At 36.9% G+C, this 12735-nt stretch overlaps 1 protein-coding gene across 1 annotated transcript in view; it reads right to left on the bottom strand.

Moving 5' to 3' along the window:
* The window catches only part of PMS1 (PMS1 homolog 1, mismatch repair system component), a 596068-nt gene that overhangs the window by 358846 nt on the left and 224487 nt on the right, over positions 1–12735 (bottom strand). The gene's annotated exons all lie outside the window — the stretch shown is intronic.

Raw genomic sequence — 12735 nt, 5'->3', positions numbered from 1 at the left:
AAAATTTTGTTTAGTGTTATGGTTCTTAAATAAATAATTTATAATTATTATAACCATGAAATAGATTACAGCAATTTACACTCATACAAACGAAGTGCAGTACTTTTTCTAATTCTCATACTGACATATTTAACACTGACAAGGCTGGAGCTGTAAGGGAGTTGCCCCTGTGCGGGGAGGAGCCAGCTGCGGTGACGGGGTAAGGGCACTTTTCAGTTGCACATATCAGAACATACTTCTTCCAGGGCCATGAATATACATGACCTCAAAGTCTGGATCAGCAGGCCCATTAACACACCTTAGGCTCTGGAGCACAAATAACTGGGGACCTTGATCCCCACAGTGGGAACTGTGAGGAAGGAACACCCTCCGTTTCCAAGGACCCAGTTTCAGGACTCCCCAACCTTTATATTCACCCTTACCATGGAGCCCCAGGATCACATCACTAACCTCTCCATTTGGTGGCCCACTTCAAAACCCATATGACCATGAAAGAAAGCATCAGGACCAATTTGTTTTGTGACAAGACCTAGGCATTTCTTTTTCTATTTTGCCTAGGTCCTAGGAATGGCAAAGGCGCTCTGCTATTCTGCCTATGGGCATGTCACTTTCATTTTCAGCACCCCAAGAATATTCACTTGTGATATGTGACACTAATCCCTGAAATTTTCAGAAAACATTATGTAAAGTTCAATGTAGTGTATCAGTTTTAATATTCTGAATGTTTTGTAATACTTCTCATACTTCCCACAAACCTATGTTAGTTAAAAAAAAACAGTAAAAAATAAAAACAAACAAAAAACCCTTTCAGACTCTATGGTTCCTTTTGTATTCAAGTTGGTTTTCGCATTTCTGTAGAAAACTTTATTTTCTTAAAATAAAAAGGCAATATTTTGACATTGACAGTAGCTAGATTAGAACTCAATTATTCTATACCCCAAACGAAAACAAATCTATTTCACTTTAAACCACCATATATTCATTTAAGAATGTCAATGACCCTTTTGGGTCTTGTGGGACACTCTCACCAGGAAAAAGAAAACTCACAATTTTGCATATAATTTCAGGGAGCTCAGGGTCTTCTTAGAGCTCATTCATAGAATCTAGTTTATTTTCCTTCTTAAGATAAAAATTATGAAGTAATAAAGTATACTTATAAGGGCCTGCTTCCCAATTAATTAGTTTTAATTCATAACCAATTGAATGTTTGAAAAGGAAAATAAGTATCAAATCAGCCTGGATGTCTTAACATGGCTAAAACACTTGCTAATTACCAAAACATTCTATGTTTCTTTTTTTTTTTTTTTTTTTTTACGGTACACGGGCCTCTCACCGCTGCAGCCTCTCCCGTTGTGGAGCACAGGCTCCGGACGCGCAGGCCCAGCGGCCATGGCTCACGGGCCCAGCAGCTCCGCGGCACGTGGGATCCTCCCGGACCAGGGCACGAACCCGTGTCCCCCGCATCGGCAGGCGGACTCTCAGCCACTGCGCCACCCGGGAAACCCTCTATGTTTCTTAAAGATCATCCAATCATCAACTGGCAAGTCTGTGATAGATTAAACTAGACAACTGAATAAAAAGCACTTCAAATTATGAACTCACATTCTTCTTATGTGTCAAAACCAAAATCATAAATCATCAGGGCTTCTGATGTCTGGATGTCAGAATTAGGAGGGTATGAGATGATAATATTTACTGAGCACCAGATTTGTGCTAGGAACTTTCCTGACACACTCAATGTAGGAGACATTACTGTCCCCAGTTTACAGAAGAGAACTCTGAGACAATAGGAGGTACCTCAGTGGCTGGTCTGAATTTGAATTCAGAGCAGTTCAACACAATGATTCATTGCTCTGGTTACACCAATTCTTCAACAAGTCCTAATGAAAAAGTGAAACTATATTTTTTAATGTATAATTTGTAATATACCCTTATATATGTTCAGCATTGGTTTCTGCAAATGTTGTGTGGCTGCATTTTAATAAGGAAGGTTAGAGTTGGTATTATGAGAAGGTGGAAGAAGAGCAGGTGATTAGCAAAGCAGAGAAATGTACAAACAGATAGAAGTGGGTCAATGTCATAGGATGTGACAGATGGAATAGACCTTAGAGATCATCTAATTTACACATGACAGAACTGAGGTCTAAAGAGAGGGTTGCCTAAAGTCATAAAGTGAATTGGTTCAAAAACTGAGACAAGAGTTCTGAAATGCTAGAGTAGAGTGGATGGTGGGTCAGAGTGAAAAGAATGATTCCAAAAGACAAAATGCAGGAGAGCTAAAAACAAAAAAAAAGCTCTGAGTCATGGTTTGTCAGCTGGGGAATGTCAATACTGGGCACTAACTAAAAGTCCGTAGGATTATAACAGTTCACACCTATCTTTTATCAACCTGGAGATTATCTTGGACAAATAGACTCTAATGGGAAATCTATGGTAGTATGTGATTAAAACCACTACTTTACTGTGTACAGTAATACGAATTGAAATAATAATTAATAACTTTCAAAGTCCCCTCACATTAATGATGTAATTTTATCTTCATAATGCTGGAAGTATTATTATTATGCCCATTTCATAGAGGGAACTGAGGTTAAATTAAATTAATCAAATTGCCCAAAGAAATGTAGCATTTATATTTGTACATTAATTATATAAGAGATAGAAATAGTGAGCTTCCCTGGTGGCGCAGTGGTTGAGAGTCCGCCTGCCGATGCAGGGGACACGGGTTCGTGCCCCGGTCCGGGAAGATCCCACATGCTGCGGAGCGGCTGGGCCCGTGACCCATGGCCGCTGAGCCTGTGCATCCGGAGCCTGTGTTCTGCAACGGGAGAGGACACAGTGGTGAGAGGGCTGCGTACGGCAAAAAGAAAAAAAGAAATAGAAATCAAATAGTTACACTTGTTTGATCATTCATTCCAATACTACTCATTAAAAATGTAGCATGATAAAAAAATTCCATTTAAAATATCAAATGATCACTTTAAAAAATAAGACACATGGATACTATCCAGTAATATAACTAAGAAATTAAACCATAGGCTAAAATGTGATAAGCAAGTCATGACTTGCCTGGCACATGACGTATAGTGTTGAAATTTCATTTGCATGGTCATTCAGTTCCAATTTACACACTGCAAAACATATCAAATTAAACTATACTAATTTTGGTCATCCCTGAGTACGATGTTGAGCAATGCGAAGTGGTACTAAATTTAGTTCATTCATGCCTAGGTGGAATTTTGCAGAGGAAGTCTTTGAAAAATTAATACATTTTCATTAGATAGCATTCATTTATAGCAAGATTATCTTTGTTACAATTTAAAACACTAGATAGAGGGATTATTTACATATATTTTACTAGATTACCTACCAAAAACTTCAATGAATACCACATCCTGTCAAGAACACAGGATGTTCTTGAATGTAAGACTTGACATATGAAACTGCCTAATTTATCCGACAAGCATAAAATGTATGTGTAATAATAATGATAGACAACTCCCTAATCCTCTGTTACAATGGTTGAGTAGTTCACTTCAGCTATGGTTTAACATTACACTAAGTATTCCTGATACAGAAATACACAGTTTGGCAATGAAGCAAAAAAATACATATTAAGTTTTCATTGATTATAATTTTAGATTACTGTAAGATAGAAAAGTTTTTTTAACAGTATGATGCTATTATTTTTATTCTATAATAAAGGTGACTATTAAACACACATATATTTACTTTCTTGAAAAATTGACTTTAATAACATTTTCTTTTATTAGTTCTGCATACTCACTATAGGCAAAACACTATTCACTGGAATTAACTTACAGAGATCTAAAACATATTCCCAGATTCTGATCTTAATGAGATCTGTTGGAGAGTTCTCCTGAGAAGGGCCAACAGATAAACTTGATTCAATTAACCTTAAAGGTAAGCTTTAAACCAAACATATGAAGAGATTAACCTACTAATTCACATTTTTAATTTGTCTTCCTAACCATTCAAGATTATTTGATTAAGAAAACTTTCTTCCTATAATGTTATGTTCTTTTTTTTCTTTCTAACATCTTATGAAGGACCCTATTCAGAACAAAATCTGATTATGCGGTTTTGGCCATGGATCCTCCACAAGACTTTCCCAGATCCGCTCCCACGGACACTAACTCTGACTAAGAAGCCAAACGTCTCTTGGCTCTATTCCCACGGAACTCAGAATTTTGGCATTACCTCTCCACTAGCCAAAAACAAAACATGTCAATACAGGAACGTCCGCCTACATCATGACATCAGATCCTCATAATGCTGAGATAGAATTCTGAAAGTGAAAATCAAGCATAAAACACCAATTTACTGAGCACACTAAAGTGACTGTGGGAGAAAACCCAAATTGTTAAATGGAAACAATCAGGCAGTCATTGAGGCAACTGCTTGGCTTGAGCTCCAAGAATATCTTCCTGAAAAGCTGCATACTTCTCAGCAACTCAAGAAATGGCATGAGTTATGTGGCTGCCGGCACCCTAAGTAAAGGATTCTACTGAGGAAACTTAGCCATCTTGGGCTCTGAACCAGGCCAGGTGCCATGGGATAGAAACTAGAGCAAAAAAGAACAAATGACAGTACTGCTTCCCACTTGTAGATGTTCCCTGGCAGCAAGTAAAATTGTCCCAGCAAGTCTAAAATCTATCAGGACCTATGTCTTATGCGTTAGTGAATTTAAGTTCCTTACAGCTCCAGAGTCAGAAAAAATGCCAAGGAAGTTGCATAGGACTGATGGGAAGCTAGCTAGGTTCCCATCTACTCAGGCCAGGATGCTTCCCTATGACTGAAATACCTTGCACCAACTGGGACTCTCCTGGGTGAATAGCCCTCCACTGCAGTGCCAGCAGAGCTCTCTCCTTTCCTGACAGAGGTGGGTAGACTGTGAATAGTGAGCCCCACCTTGCTTTTGCCAGAGGTTTGAACAAAGAATCCTGGTATTGGCCAAAGAGAGAAGTGTCATTTCAGAATTTGTGCCAAAGGCTGGAATTTGGCTTTATATCTGTTGGTACAACACATATTGTGTTGATACAATGTATCTGTTAACCAGGTACATTACCTGGTTAGTGTCCTTGGGCCTCATATATCCTGTTCAGACTGGCAAGAAATAAACTGCCTGTTGGACCTTGGACAAGAAGCATGAGCATTTACTTACAAGGGAAAAGCGCATTACATAGATATTAATATCTCCATTTTTAGAATGATGAAATTGAGGTTCAGAGATGATTGTAATTAAGTGACTAAGACAGGTGCATACATGATGGGAGAAATACACATACAAGTGTAGAACTAACACAACATTGTAAATCAACTTTACTTCAATTAAAAAAGTAAAATTAAAAAGGGACCTACTCTCCTTGCTAAGCAAATAAGTAAATAAATAAAACTAAAAAGGGACATACTATATAGTATGGGAAACTATACTCAATATTTTGTAAAATATAAGGGAAAAGAGTCTGAAAATAATATATATATATAGGAATATATATGTAAGTATATATATATATAAAAGAATGTATATATATAAACTGAATCACTGTGCTGTACACCTGAAAGTAACATAATATTGTAAATCAACTATACTTCAATTTAAAAAAGGTAAAATAGAATAAAATAGCCAAAAAAACCCCCAAAATGTAGAAGTACAGTTTTTCAGCTATTAGTTCAGGTGTGAAAAAATGTAATTTTCTACTTGTTGTAGAACTGACATCAGCTTTTACCTCAAGCCCATTTGTGCTGTATCACCATTTCTACTTTACAGAGGCACTGTCATGTCAATGGGAACTGCTCTAATAATGCTTGTCATGTCCATGGATCTCACCCAGAAAACGATGAACGATATCCCCTTACCCTCAAGTCTCCAAACTCAGAGGAGGAGTGTAATGTGTCTCTCTTCTTTACGTCCAGCTCAGCCTATGAAGTAGGGCATCAAAAAAGATCACTGTCTAAAACTTCTCTCTTCCCATCAAATTCACTCCTATCATAAGCTCATGAGATCTTTATGTGAGAAGATATAGGAATAGGTTCCGGCTATCTGGATCTATTTACTAACACTTTATATTTCATACCTGAACCCTAGACCTTTGAACTTAAAATTTTGTTAAATACTACTATCTTTTTTTTTTCCTGATTCTGATCTGAAAAGTACCTCCTGGAAAAATGTAACCTTTTAATAAATTACAGTGTTCATTCTAATATTAAAAATGTAGATTAAAATTACATACTATCCTTTCATCTACAAATGTACTAAATTTTTATGTTAATATCTATTGTTATTAGTAAGGTGATCAGCAATGAACACTCTAAATAATATTGCCTATAGAAAGGCCCTGACCAGTTGCCTTCCAATATTTAACAAGATCCTTAAAAGGTTCTCTACAGTAATTTTACTTCTAAAATTTTATGCAAAGAAAACAAAGATGCAAATGTTTATGTAAAATCACAATGTTATTTACTATTTTTTAATATTGGAAATAATGTATCCAACAATAAGGAATGGTTACATTGATTATGATAGGTAACAATAGCATATTAAAATTTAAAGTCAACCTGAGGGCCCAGTAAACACCAGGAGGATGAAAGAGAGAGAGAGAAAGAATCTAAGTCTTCACTGATATTATTGAGCTACTGATCTTACTTTACCTAGAGCTGCCTTACATCTGGACTTATATGAGATAATTGATTTTTCTACTGTTTTAAGCCATATTTGAATTGGGGTTTCTATTATTTACAGCTGAAAGTATTCCAAATAAATAAACATGTGTATAGCATATGTGTACATACATGTATCAGGTATATATGATTATCTTTAATTCTGATATTGCCAATTTGTACCCTGTAGAGGTTGTACCAATTTATATTTCTATTAACAATGTATGAAGTTACCTATTTCCGCACACCCTCATCATTCCTAGTTCCAGTATGATAGGTAAAAAATGATCACGATTTTCACTGCATTTTTCTTATTTTGAGTGAGGTTATTAATCTTTTTATATTTAAGGATTATCTGTATTTCCTTTTCTGTTAACTATTTGCTTTTATCCTTTGCTTATTTTTTCTATTAGGTTGTTAATATTAAAACAAAACCTATATATATATGTTCTTAGGAAATTAGCTACTATTGGGGAATTCCCTGGTAGCCCAGTGCTTAGGACTCAGCACTTTCACTGCCGGGGCCGTGTTCAATCTGTGGTCGGGGAACTAAGCGTTCACAAGCCCCAGGGCCCAGTCAAAAAAAAAAAAATTAGCTACAACTATTTCTTCCCAGATTTTCATCTGTCTTTTGACTTTGTGGTTTCTTGTTTTTTAATGCAGAATTTAAAATGTTTGTATGATGTTACATATTTTAGTCTTTTTTTATGGTTTCCAATTTTTTTCTTTTTCTTCTTTTTGGCCGTGCCACGTGGCTTGCAGGTTCTTAGTTTCCAGACCACGGATTGAACCTGGGCCACGGCAGTGAAAGTGCTGAGTCTTAACCACTGGACAGCCAGGGGAATTCCCTAGCTTCCATTTCTTTTGCCATACTTAGAGCTTTTTACACTATGTGTTTATATTTTTAATGTATCTTATAATTTCTTCTAATACATTTACGGCTTGTTATTTACTTTTGAATTCTTTAATCCATCTCAACTCTTATTTCATCATAGTGTGATGTAGGAATCCAATTTATTTTTCTTCAGATGACTATCCATTTGTCACCATTTACAATACTATCTTTCCCCTAGTGATTTGAAATGTGGAATGGTGCTAACTGGCCACTTACCCTGACCACATGGATCCTTAGAGGCAAAAAGTCATTTTTATAGAATTTAGCAATAATAGAGGATGCCTAGGGTCAAATCAGTCATCCTCTTGAAATCTAACTACAATCAGTACAGATGAATATGAAAACAGTAGCATGATTGATGATAACAGGTTTTCTGTCCAGTCAAAAATGACCATATGTATTCATGCATATTCATATTCACGCATTTATTCCATCAAAATGTTTAAGAGTCTGGTATTGTCATATTTTAATTCCTGCTTCATTTTAGGTGTGGGACATTTAGCCCACAACAACCAAGTCTATCCAGGACAGTGTCCCTCACCTCTCCTGAAGCTAAGAGCCCTACTCTCCAGGGAAAAAGTATACATCCCTCCTCCCCCAGTCACAAAGACTTCTCAGTCACGCCACCCAATATATCATTCAGCCTCCTGAAGGAGCAATATTTTTCCCTCCACTGTCATCAGAAGAGGAGGGCAAGAAAATTATTCAGAATGTCTCTGGTACTTTTCCTCTGAAATAACATAGTAATTCTGTTCATAGTTGTGTGATATCCTATCACATTTTACCCATTCATTGAGTCCTAAATACTACTGTAGGAACTGTAGAGAGAGGAGAGGAGAGGAATAAATCATGCTTCTTTTTCGAGGAACTCACAGTCTAGTGAGAGCAGAAAAGCACACAGTCAACTTTACTAAAATGTGACAAATGGTTTACACAGGGTGCTGTGGGAGAGAAGAGGAAAGTCATCTCAGCCACACTGGGAGTTCACCGAAGACTTAAAGGAGAAGGTGACATTAGCAATGCCTTTAATAATGAATAAAAGTTTGATGGATGAGTAAGGAGAATAAGATAAGTGAGAAAGAAAAAGGAAGAAGGGCATTCCAAAGCAAGGCCCCCCCCTCCAACACACATACACATGAATGCAGGCATGAAAGAGCATGATGCCTTCCAGGTCCTGTGAATATTTCAGAATGGTTGGAGGGATAGGGCCTTGGGCAGTGAGTGACAAGCAATGAGGCTCTAGGGGAAGACTGAATAGACTGAACCAGGACATGCCTTGTATGTCTTTCTTTGGAGTTTGTACTTGATATTGTCAGTGACGAGAGCTAGTGAAACATTTTACATAGGGAGCAACATGGTTAGAAGTGCCTTTTTTTTTAAACTCATTTTTTTTTGAACTTTGCAACAGGTTTTTATTTTTGCTTTATATCTATTACAGTGTTTGAAACCTAATGAAATACATTTTTTCTTCAAATTTGGATGTGTATATAAATAGCATTTGTCTGGACTCAGCACACTCAATGCCATGGTTTCTTGGCCTGTACCTGCTCTGAAATCATCAAGCTTTGTCTGTCTACCCACAGGTCCTGAGAACACGGAAGACAAGAGCCAGAGTAAAAAACCCACTTTAAATAAGGTATTTACAATTTTTTGTGCCAAGGTCTCTCCCTTTCAATGTCAGATGAAGCCTATATATCCCTCCTCAGAATAATGATTTAAATTATTTTTAATTGTTTAAATAAATGGTTTAAATTATAATATATAATTATGTATATAATTATAAAATATTTTAAATGTGTCATATAATAAAATCTGATAGCACAGAAACTTACTAAAATGAATAACAACATCTAGTAGTTAGTTGAATAACCATAATAATTGAAAAGCAGTGACATGACCGAAAGGAGTTAATACCCCAAATACATAAACAATTCATACAGCTCAACATCCAAAAAACAAACAACCTAATTAAAAAATGGGCAGAAGATCTGAATAGACATTTTGTGAAGAAGATATACAGATAATCAAAAGGCACATGAAAAGATGCTCAACATTGCTAATCATCAGAGAAATGCAAACCAAAACCACAATGAGATATCACCTCACACCTGTCAAAATGACTATCATCAAAAAGCCTGGAGGGGTGGGATAGGGAGGGTGGGAGGGAGGGAGACGCAATAGGGAAGAGATATGGGAACATATGTATAACTGATTCACTTTGTTATAAAGCAGAAACTAACACACCATTGTAAAGCAATTATACTCCAATAAAGATGTAAAAAAGACCACAAACAACAAATGTTGGTGAGGATGTAGAGAAAAGGGAACCATTGCACACTGTTTGTTGGGAGTGTAAATTGCTGCAGCCACTATGGAAAACAGTACGGAGGTTCCTTAAAAACCTAAAAATAGAACTACCACATGATCCAGAAATTCCACTCCTGGGTATATATCTGTAGAAGATAAAAACACTAATTTGAAGATACATGCACCCCAAAGTTTATAGCAACATTATTTACAATAGCCAAGATATGGAAGAAACCTAAGTGTCCAGTGACAGATAAATGGATAAAGAAGATGTGGTACATCTATACAATGGACCATTACTCAGACATTAAAAAAAAAAATGAAATTTTGCCACTTGCAACAACATGAATGGACCTGAATGCCACTTGCAACAACATGTTTAATGAAATAAGTTGGACAGAGAAAGACAAGTACTGTATGGTATCACTCGTATGTGGAATATAAAAAATACAACAAACAAATGAATATAACAAAACAGAAAAACTCACAGATATAGAGAACAAGCTAGTGGTTACCAAGGTGGAGAGGGAAGATAGAGGTAGGGGATTAAGAAGTACAAACTACTATGTATAAAAGTAATAAGTTACAAGGATATATTGTATAGACAGAGAATATAGCCAATATTTTATAATAACTTTAAATAGAGTATAATCTATAAAACACTGAATCACTATGTTGTACACCTAAAACTAATATAATATTGTAAATCAATTATGCTTCAATAAAGATAAATAAATTAAATAAATAAAAGTAGTGATGAGCATATATGAGATACCTGCAACAGCTACAATTTGATATGAAATATTTGTGATTTATGTTGGTGACATGGTGATAGATATTATGAAGAGTTTTGTGCTTTCAAGCCTATATTCAAAATGGAAAGAAATACTAAATTTTAATTAAATGTGAGCAAAAATAAAGATATAATTTTTCCCATCCAACTCTCAGATCCTCTGAATTCTACACAATAGTATAAATTAAGGAGCCTAGGGGTGGAAATAGGGACAATGAATTCAATTAGAAATCTATCTGACTAGTCTAGAGGAGAAGTGATGATGGTATGAGTAGTAATAGCTAATATTAATTGAGCAATTACTATATTCCAGGCACTGTTCAAAGTGCTTTATATGGTATTTCATCTACAGACTTAGGGCCATTATTAACCTGTATTTTACAGGCAAAGAGACAGAAGAACAGAGTGCTAAGGAAATTTATTCAGTTCACACAGCTAGTTAGTAGCAGAACTAGGTTTTGAACTGGGATCATTTGACCCCAGAACCTCACTCTTATCCACTACTGGGGCAGTAGAAATAGTGGTAGAAAATGAATTAGAAGCATATGGGAAATAGGATGAACAAGACCCAGAGAAGGAGGGAGAGAGGGGAATCTACAGAGAAGTCCAGGTGAAGTGGGGACATTGTAAAAATACTTGCCACCCATTTTTTTTCCTTCTTGGTAATTCACCCATTTAGTCATTAAGGGTAAATCATGAGGCTGAGGATTATTGCTCCTGGAAAAGTCAAGAAAATACTAACTAGGAAATTGAGATATGATATTATTTTTTTTCTGGACCAAAGGAGAGAGAAAGGGAGTGAAAAAGGGAGAAATCGCATCCAAATACGCTTGCTCCTTTTGGGGGTCAAAAATTGGCTGAAAGAGGTAAGTAGAGTAGAAAAATCCAGACAAATCTGAGAGAATCAAAGAACGTTGGGGCTGGTGCCCTGATTCCTACGTAGCAATGGAAAGTCAGAAAGCTTTAAGAGAATTCCTCTGCTTGACATGGTCCTATATCTAATATGATGTCAGAGCAGTTGAGTAGCAATGACTAAGAAGGTATCTAGACTAAGGGCATCCACATTTGATCCTGAACTCTCCAGATAGTTTGTGAGAAAGTATCCAAGAGTCACCAGGTCTCCAGGGGAGGACAGCTTGTTGAATGCGCTGCTGGATTGGTTGCTAGGTAGAGATGAGGATGACAAAGTACAGGGGCCTCTTAACTGAAGTCAATAGTGCTGTCATCAATAACACGTGTCAGAACAATGCTCCAGAAACCAGGTGAAAACAGCAATATATCAGTGCCCATACATACAGGATGCGCAGTCACCAGGGAGCCCAGCTAAATTAAAGCAGATGCAAGAGGAAAAGATGAGGCCCTGAGACCAGGCAACACAAACCATGTAAAGAAGGCGGCTAGGAGGGAGGACCAGAAAACACTCTTTAATGCCAGGAAGCTGGGTGAGCTTCTCTGCTCAGATTCATTTAGAAAAGCAGAATAGGGGGAGGGGGAGAGCCTTTCTGAAGTGAGAAACACTGAAAAAGTAATAAGCCCCCCCCAAACGCTAAATTTTTTGTGATGTCTAATTTAGTTGTATTTTTAAAATTGTGGTAAAAAAAACCACATAACATAAAATTTACCACCTTGGCTTCCCTGGTGGCGCAGTGGTTGAGAATCTGCCTGCCAATGCAGGGGACACAGGTTCGAGCCCTGGTCTGGGAAGATCCAACATGCCGGAGCAACTAGGCCCGTGAGCCACAGCTACTGAGCCTGCGCATCTGGAGCCTATGCTCCGCAACAAGAGAGGCTGCAATAGTGAGAGGCCCGCGCACTGTGATGAAGAGTGGCCCCCGCTTGCTGCAACTAGAGAAAGCCCTCGCACAGAAACGAAGACCCAACACAGCCAAAAATAAATAAATAAATATTTTTTTAAAAAAATTTACCACCTTATACATATATACAATGCAATATTACTCAGCCATAAAAAGGAACGAAATTGAGTCATTTGTAGAGACGTGGATGGATCTAGAGTCTGTCATACAGAGTAAAGTAAATCAGAAAGAGAAAAACAAACATC

Source organism: Orcinus orca, chromosome 7, assembly GCF_937001465.1.
Source record: "Orcinus orca chromosome 7, mOrcOrc1.1, whole genome shotgun sequence".
Classification (NCBI taxonomy): domain Eukaryota; kingdom Metazoa; phylum Chordata; class Mammalia; order Artiodactyla; family Delphinidae; genus Orcinus; species Orcinus orca.
The sequence above is the reverse complement of the archived record's forward strand: the minus strand, read 5'-3'. Positions and strand labels throughout refer to the sequence as shown.